General features: G+C 48.1%; 1 protein-coding gene and 1 long non-coding RNA gene across 51 annotated transcripts in view; one reads left to right on the forward strand and one right to left on the reverse strand.

Annotated features, from left to right (window-relative positions):
• CACNA1C (calcium voltage-gated channel subunit alpha1 C) overlaps positions 1-17,702 on the forward strand; it is a 703,883-nt gene that overhangs the window by 191,434 nt on the left and 494,747 nt on the right. The gene's annotated exons all lie outside the window — the stretch shown is intronic.
• Positions 1,796-17,543, reverse strand: LOC116534124. The gene is made up of 3 exons (XR_004261598.1): positions 17,457-17,543; positions 16,324-16,325; positions 1,796-1,808 (listed from the first exon to the last, which is right to left on the reverse strand). It is a non-coding gene; the product is annotated as an uncharacterized LOC116534124 (long non-coding RNA).

A 17,702-nucleotide genomic window follows, 5' to 3' on the forward strand; every position in this document is an offset into this window, starting at 1 on the left:
GAGATAGATCTTTAATTAATTGATTAAACAAATATTTATTGAGTCTCTGCTATATGCTGGGTATTGTTTTAACACCCTGATGGTTCAGCAGTGAACAAAACTGACAAAAACGCCTGCATTCTTGGAATTTACATTCTACTGGGGGGAGATGAACAGTGAACAAACTGGCATGCTGGTGCCATATCATCCCTGAACTCAAAACATTGAGGAAAATTTTGGAGGAAAGCAAAGCAGGACAGGGACATGAGGATGCTAGAAGGGCAGGATTTGGGTTTGCAATCTTGAATAGGGTCAGAAGGTGACATTTAAGCAAACTCCTGAGAAGGTGAGAAATTGCTGGAGAGGAGCAGGCCAGGCAGCGGGCTGGAGTGTGTGAGGCAGGGGTGCTGATGCGGAGCCCGCTGCGGGAAGATGGTAGGAGATGGCCCAGGGAGGCAGCTACAGGGGCAGACCAGGCCGTCTTAGAAACCATTTTCAGGACCTTGGTTTTCCCCTGAATGAGATGGGCAGCCCTGAGGACTGTAAGCAAATGTATGGTCAGACTCACGTTTATAAGGGTCCTGCTGGCAGCCTGGGGAGCGGATGGAGAAGTCAGGTAAGGGTAGAACTGAGTTTAGGCTTGAAAGCAGAAAGCCTTCAGCCCTGGTCAAGCTTCCCTCCTTGTCATCTAGTGCCTGGGTGGGTGTGGGGGAGGGGCGGTGGTAGGTCTTCACATGTTCCTAGGGGTCCTCTGTGCATCTGACATTACAGGAAATGCTTCTCTCTCTCTCAGTTCCGTCCTTTAAAATTCCTAGTTATAGCATTCTCCTTGAGCCCTTCAGGACATAAAATCCCAGAGCAGAAACCTTCCTTCCTGAGTCTCTAAACAAAATGGCTACATGGCCATCACCCCAGGGAAGTGGAATTCCATTTCATGCTGAAAGTGGGATACAGGAGGACAATGCTATCACTTGATCCATCTTCTTTCATGGTTGGTGATGAGTCTGTTGGACTGTCTTTACTGTCACTGAAGAATTGGCACTGGCTAGCTAGGCACGTCCAGAGGGAACTTCTCATGACTCCAGAACTCAGTCAGCATTTGTGGTGGGATTGGCCATCCATCTATGGAGGGTCACCACTCCATCCATGGCCAGGTCAGCTGAACCCAGAGGTGCCTGATTAAGGAGACCAGGGCTGGCAGATCACCTGAGGTCAGGAGTTCGAGACCAGCCTGGCCAACATGGCAAAATCCTGTCTCTACTAAAAATACAAAATTTAGGTGGGCACGATGGCAGGCACCTGTAATTCCAGCTACTCAGGATGTGCAGAGCAATGGGGCACCTTTTCCTTTCCATCCAGACTCTTCCAGCCAGCTTGGAAATCACTTTTTACCCAGGCTGCCTTCCCAACACCCAGAGAGCCTTTCTGTGGACAAGCATCTCTCCCTGCCTGTAACTCTCTCCTGTCAAAGGCTGTTCATCAATTTCTGGGTGCTTAGCAACCAGGAGAGGGGACAATACAAGCCACCTCTATCCTTGTCAAGTAGCTGCTCCCGTTGTTCCTCTTCTCTTCTGGGTTTGTGTGTGCATTGAAAGCAAGAGAGACACTCCATCTCAACTTAAACAGCAGCTTCTTAAACAAACAAGAAACACACAGAATCCAGTTCAAGCAGATCTTGCCTCAAATAAAGCTTGCAAGCACCCCTTCTCATCATTTCCTGTCCTGATTTCCAGTGTTTCTCTTCCTTTCTCTTCCTTCCTTTCTTCCTTCCTTTTCTCCCTCCCTCCCTCCTTCCCCCCTCCTGCCCTCCCTGCCTCTTTCCTTCCTTGCTTCCTTCTCTCCTTCCTTCTTCTCTCCCTCTCTCTTTCTCTTTCTCTCTTTTCCTTCTTTCTTCTTTTTCCAAAAGTTCGCCCTGTTGTGCTGCAGTGCAGTGACATGATCTCAGCTCACTGCAACCTCCGCCTCCTGGGTTCAAGTGATTCTCCTGCCTCAGCCTCCTGAGTAGCTGAAATTACAGGCCCCTACCACCATGCCCACCTATTTTTATATTTTTAGTAGAGAGGGGGTTTTGCCATGTTGGCCAGGCTGGTCTTGAACTGCTGACCTCAGGTGATCTGCCTGCCTCAGCCTCCCAAAGTGCTGGGATTACAGGCATGAGCCACCGTGCCAGGCTGATTTCCAGTGTTTCTATGTAACCTTCTGAGATTCCCACAAGCCTAGCATGAAGATGAGACACACTGAGGTAGGTGAGGAGCTGGGAGAAGGGCGGCATTTTCAAATTGCAAGTTTATTCTCAAACTGCAGATCTGCAGAGAAAAAGGAGGAACACAGTTAAGGAAGCAGATTCTCCGAGGAGGGGATATCAGGACTTAGGGATGGACTCTCTGCCTCTTATTAAAAGTGAAGTTGCTTGCTGGGGAGGCAACAAATCATTTAAAATGGGCATCATTCCTTGGTAGCCACCAATATCCATCAGTTTAACAGGAGAGGAAATAGAATTCTCATGCTAGGAGGATTTTGGAGGAGCCAGGGGCTCTCGGGAAGGGACGGGAACTAACACCCGCTGAGTTACCTGTAGGAGGCATGAGCTTTGCTTTTTGCATGGGATGAACCTAACTCAGAGTTGATGCTGCATGTAGGATTGTGTTTTTCAGACAATCCAGGGATCTGCAGAAGGTTGCTACAGGATCTGAGCAGGAGTGTAAGCAGCTGTCTTGTGATGTCAAGGCACCTGTGTCTGGAGAGCTGGTTGCTAAGACCTAGAGAGGGCCCCTTTTGGGGCTGTCACAGAAGGCTGTGAACATCTCTCTGCTCCTGGAAAATGCCTTCCTTTCCTGGCCCCGGGGAAGACTCTCCCACTTCCTTCATAACCTGGTTCTTGCTGGGGAGCCTTTGGAACTGCTTGAATACCAGATTATTAACAGGACCTACGAATGTGCTTTTTCCCCCCAATACAAATTCACAGGCCCTGAGAAGAAATGGAAAAGATAGGCCAGCTGCGATGGCTCAAGCCTGTAATCCCAGCACTTTGAGAGGCTGAGGCAGGCAGATCGCCAGAGGTCAGGAGTTTGATACCAGCCTGGCCAACATGACAAAACCCCATCCCTACTAAAATACAAAAATTAGTTGGGCGAGATGATGGGCGCTTGTAGCCCCAGTTACCCAGGAGGCTGAGGCAGGAATAATCGCCTGAACCCAGAAGGTGGAGGTTATAGTAAGCCATGATTGTGCCACTGCACCCCAGCCTGGGTGACAGAGCAAGACTCTGTCTCAAAAAAAAAAAAAAAAAAAGGAAGACAGACGTGATGGGGGTCTTTTCTGTAGTTAGAACAACTTAATACTTATTTAATGGATAAACAAGCATTAAAATGAATGTTTGATGACTTAGAACCCAGTCTTTTCTGAAACTCTCAGTGTTCTGTGTCTCCAGGCATTCATGGCTGTGGCAGGCATCCTGCCAGTTGGAGCCAGGGGTTCAACCAGCACAGATGTAAGTGGGGAGGTGGTGTGCATGGTCCTAGCCATGTTCCTGAATAAGTGAGTTGTCTAATAAGAGAAAACATAAAAACCTATTAGTGGAGTCAGTACTTTAGACTCACAGACTCTTTAAGGTTGGAAGGACTTTTGAAGTCATCTAGCCTCTTGCCTAACTGGATGCTTGATTAATAAGCACCACAAAAACTCTGGGCTCTGCATACTGGATGTTGACCCAGACCCCTATCGTGTTAGAAAATATTATTGCAATTAGTGGAATGCTGCTAGAATATTGGCTCCAGACCTGAATCCCCAAATTGGAAGAGATTTAGAAAGAAGGATGTCCAGAGGAAGGAACAGACATGAGTGAAGTTGGAAAATGGAGATCGGCAAAGAGTAGCTTGAAAAAGAACGAAGTTTCATAGTAATGACCACAGATGAGTATTTGTCTGTTGAATGGACATATGCCTGCTTCATGCTCATTGGATACTAGCCTGCTCTTAGGAAGAGCTCTTGCCTTCCTGCCTCCAAACCACTATATACACTGTTGCTGGACTGATCTCCCAAGAATTGGCTTCTACCATGTTCCTTCTCTGCTTCGAATGAAATTTTGATTGGTTCTCTTCATGTGACAGGTGAAAAATCAGAATTTTCTGAGCTTGGTCCTCAAGGCCCCACCCTTCTTTCTCCACTCATCCTTTGGTCAGGCATGCCCTCCCACTGCCTCCTGAGCAACCTTCCTCAGTCTTTGCTCATACTTGCTAGAACGGAGAGCATGTCCTCTCCTTCCCTGTAACCCCAACAGTATCTGTTGTAAGGTTGAGCACACGGTAGATGGATGGAGGAAGACTTTGTTCTGAGTAAACATGCATGCAAATATAAACACATACCTACACACAGAAACACCACATACTCTTAAGTGTGGATGAAGAGACAGAACCCTTTCTTTCTTTCCTGGTGTCTGGGAAAGGGCAGAGGGGTGGTTGGCAAACATTAGGAAACAGAGGCCCTGGTTCTCGTTCCTCCCTGGAACCAGCTTCTGCTAGGAAGCCCAGCAGGGCCTGAGTGCTGGCAAGTCTGGCATGGAGCCCTTCTGCTTTGGAGGAAGCGAAATGTCCCAGCAGGATGAGTCAGTGGGAGAATGGAACCAGAAAGTGAGTCATTTTGGGAGGAGAGGCTAAAGGATCTTCTCTGCTCAAAGATATTTTGGGTCTTGGTAGGTTTTCCCCACTTCTCTTGTTTAGATGTAAGTTTGGGGCATGTGACTTTAGTGGCTCTGTTCCCAGATGTAATGCTGAGAGACTGCCCAGTGCACTGCGTTCTAGAACAATTTTGCTGATAGGGAGGTAAAGTGGGGGCTGGTTTTGGAGCCAGGCAGATTGGGTTCTAATCACAGCATGTCCCAGAATCAGCTGGGGACCTCGAGTCCGTTGTCTAATCTCTTAAAGTCTAGGTTTTATCATTTTCAAGGAAATGTCAAATGTTTGTTCAGCGAGTGTTTGTTGAGTCCCTAGTGTGTGTCTGGCACAGAGCTGGGTGCAGAGTACAGGGTGCTGAATGCTGCAGCCATGCATTCTGCCCTCTGGGGGTGGGTGCAGTTTGGGATTGTGTCATATTTGTAGCGGTTCTGATGGCAGCAAGAATAGAATAAAACAAAACACCTGGATTTGTTTCATGGGCATGACCCTCAAATCTGCACTCTCCTAGTGTGTGTTTGGTCAACTGAGTTTTGGGGCCTACATATTAGACTCAACTGTTTTCCTCTGGGGGGGGGTTATAGTCTGGGAAGACCCTGTATAAAGCATGGCGTCTTTGCTTCGTGCCTGTGGACAGGAGTGCCCAGTCCGTGACGGCGGTAACAATGACCGTTACTACCTCTGTGATTTCCTGAACCCAACTAATCTCTTTGTACCTCCGTTTCCTCATCTAGAAAATGTGCAGCTCAATTGCAGTCGTCTCACAGAGCCAGTTCCTGAGTCTCTAGTTTTTGGGCTCATGCTTGAGTTGTTTAGAGAATCTCTAAGATACAAGTTGGGAGACAGCTGGAAGGGGCAGCACCCAGGCCTTCAGTGTGGGTACAGAGTTAAGATCAGCATGATCACAACAGACTGATTTGACGAGCTGAAACAAACAGGAAAACATTTGTGTCCGATATTAGGTTCCAAAACTCAGTTGCCGAAATGTGTAATAGGGGAGTGCAGATTTGAGGGTCATGCCCATGAAAACAAATACAGGTGTTTTATTTTATTTTTGTTGCCATCAGAACTGCTACAAATATGACACAATCCCAAGCTGCACCCACAGAAGAATAGTGAGTAGTGTGCAGGCCAGGACAAGAAAGATAAGAGCAATAATAGTTAATATTTTGGTTATTGTAGGCCAAGGGACAGACATCCATGATATCGTTCGTTTACAGCTCATTATTGAATCCTCACAGTAACCCTAGGGGGTAGATGTTATTGTTATTACCATTTTATAGATGAGAACACTGGAGCTTAGTGAGGGTAGGTAATGGGCAGCAGAGACACTCTGCCCCTGGCCCAGAGGAACAGCTGGAGGATGCAGGCAAGATGTGTGTTAAGGGGGTTGTGCAGAGCAAGAGTAAACTGATTCTGGGTTACTCATTAATGTTGAACTCCAACCAGGGTATGGATTCTGAGAGCTCTTCAGAAATGGAACACGTTGAGAGCCCAGGAGCTCTCCATCCCTGAGAGCATTCAAGGAGAGGTTGGGTGGCTGAGGGCGGTATTGGAGAGGGGATTTTAACATTGGGAGGGAACTGGCGAGATTATGTGCGAGTTTCTGTCTGCAAAAAAATTGTAGTACCTGCCTTGAACCCATGCAATCTTCTTTAGTAACATTCATCAAGAACAACCACCATAAAATTGTGTGAGCAAATCAGGTAACATGGTGAAAGCCAAACACAAGCTCCGCATTGTGTAAGTGAGAACGTGGTATTGTTACTGGGATGGATTCATGCACGCTGGGGTGGGTATGCTGGTGGTTTCTTTTGCTTCTGCTTCTAGGAAGCCCCTCTCCCAATGCCTTTTCCAAATCTCTCCTCATGGGGACTTTTTCCCCTTCTCAACCACTTTAACTTGAAATCCACTCATATTTGTAGCCATTCCACAGTCTCTTTGCATATTGGTGAGCCCTGTGGGGGGTCACTGGTATCTTATAGTATTGATGTTACAAAATGTAAAGACATTCTGGAGAAATGACTTCTCTTGTGAAATTTTTAATGGGAGAGGGAAGCTCACACTATAAAAAATTTTGTGATTTTTTATAGTGTGAGCTTAACCCTACACTCTTTTCCTTTGTCTAATTCCTCCACAGAATATTTGTCCAGTGCCCACTGTGGGCTGGAAGTGTGCTAGGGACTATGGACCTCAAGGTGACTGGGATGTGCCCTTGAATATCTCTGAGTCCAAGGTGGGGGAAGGAGGAAGTGGTCCACGATGACCCTGTGATGACGGGCATCCTGATGAAGGCACACCCACCCTGAGGCAGTTCAGGGAAGGGGTGCGTGTCCAGACATCTTGCAGGCAGGGTTTCGATGGTACTGTCCGCAGAAGAGAGGACTTTGGAATCATGTGGTCTTGGTTTCAGTCCTTAGTCTACCAGACACCAGGTAATCCTTAACCTTTTTGAGCCTCTGTTTGTCACCTTTTAAATGGGGATAATATTACTTCCCCGACATGATCTTTTATTTTTTAAAAATTATTATTTTTAGTGGTTTTAATAGAGATGGGGTCTCGCTATGTTGACCAGACTTGTTTCCAACTCCTGGCCTTAAGCAATCCTCCCATCTCAGCCTCCCAAAGTATTGGGATTACAGGCGTGAGCCACCATGCCCAACCTCCAACATGATTTCTATGAAAATGAAATTAAATGAGTTAATTTAGGGAAGCCACTTAACATAATTCCTGCCTTAAAAAAAGGTTTTTTTTTTTTCCCCTTCCTGACCTTGGAGGAGAACAGAGCTCCTTCACCTGAGGTGTGCGAGTGCTTATGCAGAGTTTCCCTAACACCTGCTCATAGGTTGGTGTCCTGCTGATCTGGGAAGCACTGGGAACGATCTCTTAAACACAAAGTTTGGGCTGCCTCCTCTAGAGATTCTATTTCCACAAATGTGGGAAGGGGCTGCACGGGAATCAGAAAAGTTCCCCCAGTGATTCTGACACATAGTTCAGTTTGGAGACCTGCTAACAATGTATACCAACAAAGGTTGTGTGTGTCTTTTTCTGGAGACAGACGCCCTGGCTTTCATCAGAATGTCAAAGTGCTTCACGGTCCCACACAAATGAAGATGCGCCCTCGCATGCTATGTGCTACTGGGCGCAGAGTGGGGCTGGAGCTCGAGGGCTTGGGAAGCGAAAGGCTCAGGGCTAGTTCTGCTCCACCCTCCTCGCTTGCCCTCCCACCTGGTGGTTCAGGAAACAGGAACAGGTAGTTAGTCATGGGGCTCTCCAGCGGTAGGGCAGCAGCTGGGGAAACGGGTGTCTCATCAGCTCTGTCTCTAGAGGTTCTTAAGACATTTGGTTGTCACCAGCCTGAAAAGTCAGCATGGAAAATGTTCCAGTCTGGTTCCTGTAAACGTAAAATCTGTTGTGAATTATATCCATCCGCGTAGAAGAGGGAGACAGAGTGATCTGGTGTGTGCAGGAGGGCCAGCCTCTGCGTGGTCTGAAAGCTTTTGCAATTGTTCCTAATTGGCCCGGTCCTTTTCTGTAGGAATCTCCTCTCTCTTTTCTCCATCCACCCCCCACTGCCTGCAGTTCTCATTTCTTGGCGAGGCAAGCAGGCACCAGAGCTGGGGCTGCTGTTGTTCTGAAGGATTTTCAGGTGTGCGTGTTGAAAGCCGGCAGGAAGAGAATGCTGGCTCTGTGGTTAGCAGCTGAGGGGACTTGTTATTCAGCGTGTCTTCTGAGGCCGCGAGGCTGGGCTTTGTAACTTGCTTTCTTTACTCTTGTAAGCCTTCTAAGATGCCCCATGGACTGTAGGAGGAGCTCTGACTTCCTGGCCGTGCCCTTGTGTTTACCACTACAGGGACAGAGGTTCACAGCTGCTTCTGGTTTCTGTGGATGATCTGGTCCCCTGATAATGGGAGATAAGTTTGTGTTAGTTCGGAGTCTTTGGTGAAGACCTTAGGGTACATGTTTCTTCATCATTCCTGGCAGGGCTGATCATAGACCACGTCGACCCGAGAATGTGATTGCCTCTCTGATGAGCCTATATCTAGAATGTGAAATTGTCGAGTGTTTAAGTATCTTTCTACATAGTTTATTAATTAGTCCGTTCATTTGTCTGTTCAACAATTATTTCTTGCTAGTCTGCCATGTTCTAGGCATGTTGTGGGCTCTGGAAGCAGAGTGAGAATCAAGGCCAAGTCTTGTGCCCACAGAGCTCAGGTTCTAGTGAGGAAGACACGCAAACAAGGTACTGCGGAGAGGGGGGCACAGAACCTTGCTTTCCAACCCTGCTTGGAGGCGGTCTCTTTATATTCCCAGTTCTGCTATTCCCAAATGTGCCTATTAGCACTGGCATCTAAAGGGCGCACAGTGAATTAAAATGTGACCCCACCTCTGTGTATTTACTTTTATAACTGGGGTTAAAGTCCTAAGGAAAGGCATGTGGAGCTAATATTTTTTGGGACAGGCCCTACTGGAAGTCATGGAATCTCAGTTCGCGTTGCTCATCCCTCCTGGGCTTTATAACTCGACACAGCTGTAGCTCATTCACTGTGCCATGGCCAAGCAGAGGGGAGTTCACATGTCCCCACTGCCATCCTCCAAGTTGTCTTTCTCTCGGGTTTCTATTTCCCTGGCTTTTGTCACTCCCACTTCACCTAAGGCCTAAATTCTTCTCTATTTTAATGTGAGGCAGGCAGACAAGATAGACAATGGGGAGGAGTTGTTCTGCAGGAGGGAAGGGGACGGTCGTTCCTCCATCCCGGAGCAACTTCCTGCACCTGCTCCCCACCCGTCTACTCTCCATATCCCACCATGCTCTCAGGAACTCGCCCTAACCCCAGGAAGCCCACCTGGTCTGTCTACAAAGCTGCCTCTTGGCTGACTCTTATGGGGTGAGTTGGGTCCCCCCAAAACTCATGTGTTGAAGCCCTGCCTTCTGAACTCCTAGAATGGGACTGCATTTGGAGACAGGGTCTTTAAAGAAGTGATTAGGTTAGCCTGAGATCATTAAGGTGGGCCTACTCCAACAAAACTGGTGTCCTTATAAAGAGGAGACTTGGACGCAGACGCACATGGAGGAAAAAGCACATGAAAACATGGGGAGAAGATGGGCAACTGCAAGCCAGGGAGGGAGGCCTCAGGAGACATCTACCCTGCCAGCACCTTGATCTTGGACTTGCAGCCTTCAGGAAGTTCATTTCTGTTGTGTAAGCTGCTCTGTCTGTGGCACTTGGTCAGGACAGCCCCAGCACTGCCTCCCGCCCTGTCTGTGCGGCCCTGGGCAGAAGCGGTCTGGGAGCCTCACTCTCCATTCCTCCTGCACCACATGTCTTTGCCCGGTGGGCTCCAGAATGCCTGGGCAGCAGCCTAGACTTCCTGCAGTCTCTCAGACTTCATTGTGGCTGTTGTGTGTCAAGTGCCCAGTGCACACTTGTGGCCTGATTGATTGGTTTTCTCAGCCAGGCCACGGATCGTTTCCTGGCCACTGTCTGGCTCCTCTTTCAGATGCCTCACCCCATCCTCTACTCCAAGGAGGCTATGGCCAGACCCGCGTCAGCAGCTGTCCCCACCACAGGCGGTGGTTTTTGACGAGCTTCTTCCAGTCCTCTCATCTTTATGGGAAAACTGCCCAGCCCAGGACCAATTAGAGTGGAATGGTTGCAATAAAGGTTTCACTTCCCGACATGTGGCCAACACAGAGCCCTCCCCGGTTCCCTCCCAGCATCTGGTCACAGTCCCCAGCTGCGTGGTGGGTCTGCTTGGCTCAGGTGACTGGGTGAGGCGAGGTGGCTGCCTCTGCATCCGCTTGGGGACATCCTTGAAGCTACTGCAGGCCATGGGCAGGTGGCCACTGATGAGGTAAGGGTTCCTGTCAGTGAGAAATGTGCCTCTACCTGAGAGAACTTGGATTCACTTAAATTTTTTTTTTTTTAAGAAATGAAGGGAGAAAAAGAGAGGCCAGGGCCTGAGAGACAGACCCTGAGATGTGCTGGGAACCCTACTTAAAGATTTATTGATCCCTGACTTTTCACAGCTTGGGTCTGGGATTCAGTACTTACACGTTTCCATAGCGTGATGGACGTCAGTTTAATAATAATAGGGTTTCTTAAGTGATTACTGCATGCCAATGCCAGGTACTATGCCTAGTTATTTATCAACATGACCTCCTTTAATCCTTTCAACTATCCCATGGGGCCACTTGCCAGAAGAGGAAACTGAGGCCCAGAGGGGTCACATGACCAAAAGAGCGGTGGCTCTGCACTCAGGTCTGCCTGACCCAGAGTGTGTTATCTTAAACATATGTGACACTTCTTGCTTCTCTTCCTGGTGCTGTACCACCCGTTTGTTCCTGTCAGGTTCCTTTCCCCCAAAACTGGCTGTGAGCACACCCCACCCCTCACCCGTCCTGCTGCCCCCATCACTCGGGGCTCTGCTTGTTGCCAGCAGAGTCAAGCACACAGACTCGTGGTACAATTTTATCTTACATTTGTGTACCATTTCATGTTGTCAGAACCTTTTCCAGGCAGTATCTAATTTAATTTTTACCATCGTTCTGAGTGCATATTATTTTCTGTTTTATGGCTGGGAAAACTGAGGTCAGAAGGGTTAAATGATCCTGGGGTTGCACTGCATAGCCTCTGTGTGATGGAGCTAGGGCCCAGGTCAGGTTCAGAGTTCTAATCCAGAACTCTACCCTGGTAGGGACCTCTCTGCAAAGCCAGCCCCCATAGCAGCAGCTCTATCTTTGGCCAAAGATATAAATCAGCAATGGCCGGGAAATGATTTTCATGAAGAACTGAGGTTGGGCAGGAGAGAAGCTGAGGCAACAAGGGATGAAGTGGGCACATAGAAACTTCCCTTTGGTGGCTGCAGCCTCTTTCCGAGCCTCAGCATACGTGCAGTGGCTTAGTTTGTCAATTCCTGGGAGCTCTGGGTAAGTCTTCCCTCTCACAGAGGGAAAAGCTGATTCTTCCAGGCAAGGGTGAAGAGACCCACCTTTCTGAGTCAGTGACAGACAGGCCAGAGGACTGAAGGTGTGGGCACTGTGGTGAGAACCAGAGTGGCCAAGGAAGCAGGGTGGTCCGAACATGGGTGGTGATTGGTTTGTGGGGTCCCTGCCTGTCCTCCAGAGAAAGATTACTAAGGAGCAAAAGCCGACTTTCCTCGGTGACACCTCCTGGTGCCACATCCTTCACACCTGCAGCAGAAGGCTGGGGCTCCAGGCCGCTGATGGGTCGTCCTGATCTCAGAGAAGAGTCTGCTGCTCTTGGGACAGGGACTGAGCCATTCCATGGGCACCGAGGAAGAGCAGGATGCTGGGGGAGGCACCTTGGCCCCTGCTGTGGCATTGGCCACAGGTTGGGAGCTGCCTTTCCTGAAGCCCTGGCTCTGCTCCTGTCAGAAGCAGACACCCAACAGCACAAGCAACCCATGTAGGAGGCTTTTCACTAGGAAGTAAAAACTCAAAAAAGGAACTTCTTATCAGCATGTACCCTAGGGGCCACATGGACTAATAAGTGGCGTCTTGCCCAAGGTCTCTTAAGACCTTCGAAGGCCCAGACCCTCAGATAGTTGGTACCTCTGCCTTTCCTATCAAACATCTGAAAATGTATCTACCTCCCACATCAAATAGAATATATTTGCTATAACAAAATTGGAAAAAAATGGTTATATTTTTAATAATGTTGAGTTTTATTAAGAATAAATTATTCATTTTAGTCTTACAACATAAACTCTATTATACTGATAGATAACTCTATGAACTGAGATGCATTCGACTAGTTGACACAATGTTAATTTTTGTAGATGTGTTAAATATTCATTTTGATTTTGTAGTTTTATATTTTGGACCCAATCTAGTTTTGTTCTTGGTTTTCAAGTTTATTTTTTTTTTCAGGACAGTGAAAATCTTGTAGGGTATAAGAGTTGAACCTGTTGCACCTAATGGATAAAATCTCTTCTGTCTCTCCCCATCCCCAGAAAGAGAGAAAAAAATAAATAAAAAGAGAAAGAGACTATTTCAACAAATTGATATTAAGTTTCTAGGCCTATATTCTACTTAAGTGTCAGGTCCTCTAATCTCTTATTTGGTGTCATCCTTACAAAATATAAGAAGTGTTCTCTGAGAAATGTGGAAAATTTCTGACTATCCAGATGATGCTAAATCAATGGCCTCAAACCCTTCAGAAGAAGGAAGAATACCAATTCCCAATGTGAAGCATCAAACAGCTCAGCTTTTCTAAGTGGTAGGACAAGAAGTGGGGAACACTGGTTCTCCTGGGATGGTGCCTGGGTTCGCAGCAATGTGTGGGTCCAGCAGAACCTAGAGGCAGGATTTCTCCCCCTGCCCAGTAAGAGAGCCCTGTGCTAGATGCAGTGAGGACAGAGGCCCCTTGCTGGCTGTGTGTGCAAATATTGAGCACCAAATGGCGACCAGAGGAATGGGGAAGAACTGACTCGGGATAAGACTGGGATGTGTACAAGGAGAGAAGGCTGGAGAAAACCTTCCAGGCTGCGGGAGCAGGCTCCCCATGCCAGAAGGACCCAGTCCATGGAAACAGGGAGACCTGCCATATGAACCATTGTGGCTGCCTATGTGGGGACCTAAGCTGGGTGCTGGCTACTGCCCAAGATGAGGGGGCCAGGTCTAGCTTCCAAAGGGTAGCTTCCAGGCAGAGGTCTGCTAACCAGCTGGAAAGCTATCTGCATGGAGTGGGAACCTGTAGGGGCAGGGAAACGAAGGAACATTTGGCCATCCTCTGCCATTGTGATTTACCTGCCATAAGAAAAACTGAAGTAAAACAGCCTGAAGTTGTGGCCAACCCCATTAAAATAACATGCTCATTAAAGGCTCTTATCACTAGTGACATTTAAAGAAGAAAAAAAAACTCACAAAAATACCCGAGACCATTATCTACAGCAAAAGAGGATATAGATCCCTTGAGATCACTGATGCAAGAGAACCAAGGAGGTCCCTAAAGAGGCTGTCTGTGATCCAGGTGAGAGCTGAAACCTTCAAGGCTGGGCACCAGCGCTTCTCACACCTGGGTGAAGCATCTTGGGTCATTCCTTGTGGTTCTCCGTTAAAGGAATAGCACAGCCAACCAGAACCTGCTCTTTGTTAATGGAATGGAATCCTCTTTCTGCACTAAAAATGAGATGATGTGAAATCCTTTAAAATTTATTGGAAGGAGGGAGGGGGCTTTTTTTGTGCATGATGCATTACCATGAAATGACACAGTCTCACTCCTTATTGCCTAATTAGCAATATTATACTTCTGTGTGAAATGGCGTGTTTAAACATTGCCAATCGATTTAAACAAAAGATTTCAAAATACTGTAGGATGGAGCACAGTAAAAAATTCCTTGCCAGCCAGCATTCTCCTAGGGAAGGTTTTTGACATTCAAGGTGTGGCTGCACAGCAGGAACTGTGCAGCGGGGAAAGCTTTACTCATCCCTGCCCCTGAACCCCCATTCCCTCCATTAGGGGTTTATCTAGTGTTGGGTCTGGTTTTCTGGTTGTTTTTCTTTTGATTAATTTTTTCAGAATATCATAGATGTGTTGGGCTCCACTGGGCCCTGCCAGTTATTTACTTATTTATTCATTACACACTTAATGAAGACATAAGCTGTGCATTCTAGGTGCTAAGGATATAGAAATGAGTATAATACAGTTCCTTTCCTCAAGGAGGTCAATCTGGTAGGAAAAGAGGCATTTTTGTGGAAAATAGAAATACAGCCTGGTGGGTGAGGAAGCTGTAGAGAGAGGAGCACAACGCTATGAGTAGCCTTTCTGCTGGAACAAGTCACCCCCAGCAGTTGGTGGCTTCATAGCGTAAAGGTTTGTTTCTTGCTCACATCACAGACTGGCTGGGATGCAGCCTGTGGCCCTGCCTCATCCAGGAAGACTAGGAAGTGTGGTCCAGTGGTGTGCCCAGGAGGAAGAGCAGGTGTGGTGCACATCAGCCATGTCCCCACCCTACGGAGCAGCTCATTCACCCCGGGGCAGTCAGAAGAGGCTCGTCAGAGGGGATTTTGCCAGGGAGATGTGGGGTGTCGGGTGCTGGGTGCTAGGTCCAGGAGAGCAGGGGCGTGAGAATAGCAACCCAAGCAAGGAAGAATAAAAGGCCTGGATATGTCTTCAGATAGAAATGGATTGAAACTCTGGCCCACACCCACTAGCAGCATGGCCTTGGGCCTGGTCCTTAGGTGTCCCAGGTGTAAACCTCAGTGCTTCTTCCCAGGCCTTCTCCAGCATGTGGGCATCACATGGGGACTGGCCCTCTGCAGTCACGCTGAATCCTGGTGAGCCTTTCTCACACACACCTTTCTCTGCCTGTGACTTTCCTTTTGCTATGGATTAACCTAGACATGGGCCTGATGCTTTTTCTTTAATTTACACACACACGTGCACTCACACATACCTGCACTCACACACATGCTTTTACATACACACAGGCACATACACGTTCACACAAGCACACATATGCACTCACATACATATACACATGCACTCACACATGCACCCACACATGCACCCACACACATGCATACACACACACACACATGCACTCACACACATATACATTCACATATACATACAAACATGCACTCACACACACAGGCACACACACACACACACACACACACACACCCTTTGCTCCCTCGTTTTTGGTTCAGTCTGCACTCAAGTTTTGGGAAGATGGAGCTCACATCATGGTAATGTGAATGTTGAATGTCTGAAACTTCTGTGCTGAAAAATCCCCTCAGGCCTTTTTGCCAGGTTGGCTGTGGTGTCTTTGTATATTTCTTGCCCTTTCCACCTCTCCCCCTTTGCTGCTCCCAAAGAACTCTAACACCCACCGTGCCCTGTTATACAGAGCAGTTCAGTCCTCTTCAGTCCCTACCCTTGAGCTCAGCTCTAAGCCGTCTTCTGTGCATGGATTCCTACGCCTGTGGACTCATGGCAGGCCAGGCTGGCTCATGTGGGGTGGACCCTGTCTCCTTCCACAGAATGAGGGGTGATAAAGACATCAATTTCCCATGCTTTGAAGGATGTCACTGTCTCAGAAGGCAGAAGCTGATTGTGTCAGTTTTAAAGTACTTTTTAATGTTATGTTTAATTTCATTAAAGTTTAATTTCATTTTCCTTATGTAGAATGGGAATGCTGGCACTACAATTGCAAAGTTGTTGTGAGAATTCAATAAGATAATGTATGAGGCTGGGCTGAGTGGCTTATGCCTGTAATCCCAGCACTTAGGGAGGCCAAGGCAAGCAAATCACGAGGTCAGGAGATCAGGACCATCCTGGCCATGGTGAAACTCTGTCTCTACTAAAATACAAAAAATTAGCTGGGCATGGTGGCACACGCCTGTAGTCCCAGCTACTCAGGAGGCTGAGGCAGGGGAATCGTTTGAACCTAGGAGACGGAGGTTGCAGTGAGCCGAGAGCGTGCCATTGCACTCCAGCCTGGTGACAGAGCAAGTCTCCAGCTCAAAAAAAATAAACACATAAGATAATGTGTGGAAGTGTATAACATGGTACCTGGCACATAGTAGCTCCTCCATTAAAAGGGAGCACTGCCCCCTCGCTGCCCCCTCCACAGAGCCCTGGAAGACTTGGTGCGTTGGGTGGTGCTATGACAGTGTGGTGTGTGCTGGGGAGCAGTGAGGGACAGCTGGAGATGGTGCGTGGAGCCAGATTTTCATGCTGTGCATTTTTCCAAGGAGATGGGCCTTTGTCCTCTGCATTCAGAGTCAGAAGAGAGCTCATCAGGCACAGATGGGAAGAGAACCTTTTAAATAGCTGTCTGTGCAGACTGTCCCCCCTCAAATTCAATATGTCATTCCATGTAGGTTTTCACTTGTACAGCACATCTAGGAGAAGCTGTTGGTTGCTGTGATTCCATACCTGGGGTGAGAGGAGAACATCATGGTTTCCTGCCAGGCGTGCTGGGGCTTACTGATCATGCCAGGAAGATCTAGTTGAAACTTGTCACCTCAAAGCCGGGTGCAGAGGCCCACGCCTGAAATCCCAGCACTTTGGGAGGCTGAGGCAGGTGGATCACTTGAACCCAGAAGTTTGAGACCGGCCTAGGCATGGCCAAACCCTGTCTCTACAAAAAGTAAAAAATTAGCCATTCCTGTTGGCAAATTTCCGTAATCCTAGCTACTTGGGAGGCTGAGGCAAGAGGATGGTTTGAGCCCGGGAGGCAGAGGTTGCAGTGAGCTGAGATCCCACCACTGAACTCTAGCCTGGGCAATACAACTAGACCCTGTCTCAAAAAAAGAAAAGAAATTTATCACCTCAGTGGAACTGATTTACATGAAGAAACGTGAAAGGAAGAGGCTGACAAAGCTGGAAGGTTCCATTGTGCTCCTTCCCTGCAGAGGCTGGTGTTGAGAGCTCGCCACCTTTCCTTCCATTTAGAGGTAGGCAGAGAACTCAGGTAAGCAGAATGCAAGCCGCCTGAATTGGGCAAGGGCCCTGGGCTGGAACCCTTTTCTTCCCTGCTTTCCTGGTATCACGGTGCTAGATGGGGCCTCTGCAGCCCACCCAGCCAAGGAGGCCCTTCTCCCGCAGCGGCCTTGACAGATCTTGTCCAGCCTCTGCCCTGACACCTCCAGGTTTAGGCCGTCTGTGGGGGAAGATTATGACTGTAAGGAAGGTTTTTCTTAAAGCTGCCAGTATTTATCTTCTACCTGCTGCTCTTCATTTTGTCCTCAGAGGAGGAACATGTCCTCTCTTCCCTAGGACGCCTGTCTTGATATTGAAGACAGTGCTCCTGTGCTTCTTACTTACTTACAACGTTAGCCATCCTTGTCTCTGCACCCTCTCCTTCACTTCTGGCCACTCCCGTATGAATCCTGGTGTTTTTTCCTGACTCAGGAAACCTCAGCTCCAACTGGACCCCAGGCAGTAAGAGGCTTCCTGTTAGAGTGAGCGCATTCCCATTGATGCAGCCCAAGGTTACCTGCCCCATCCTCCTCCTCCTGCTCCTCCTCTGGCTCCTCCCACTCTCCCTCCTCCTCCCCTCCTGCTCCTGCTCTCTGCC

This window comes from Sapajus apella, unplaced genomic scaffold, assembly GCF_009761245.1.
Source record: "Sapajus apella isolate SASKATOON/1434 unplaced genomic scaffold, GSC_monkey_1.0 scaffold86, whole genome shotgun sequence".
NCBI lineage: Eukaryota > Metazoa > Chordata > Mammalia > Primates > Cebidae > Sapajus > Sapajus apella.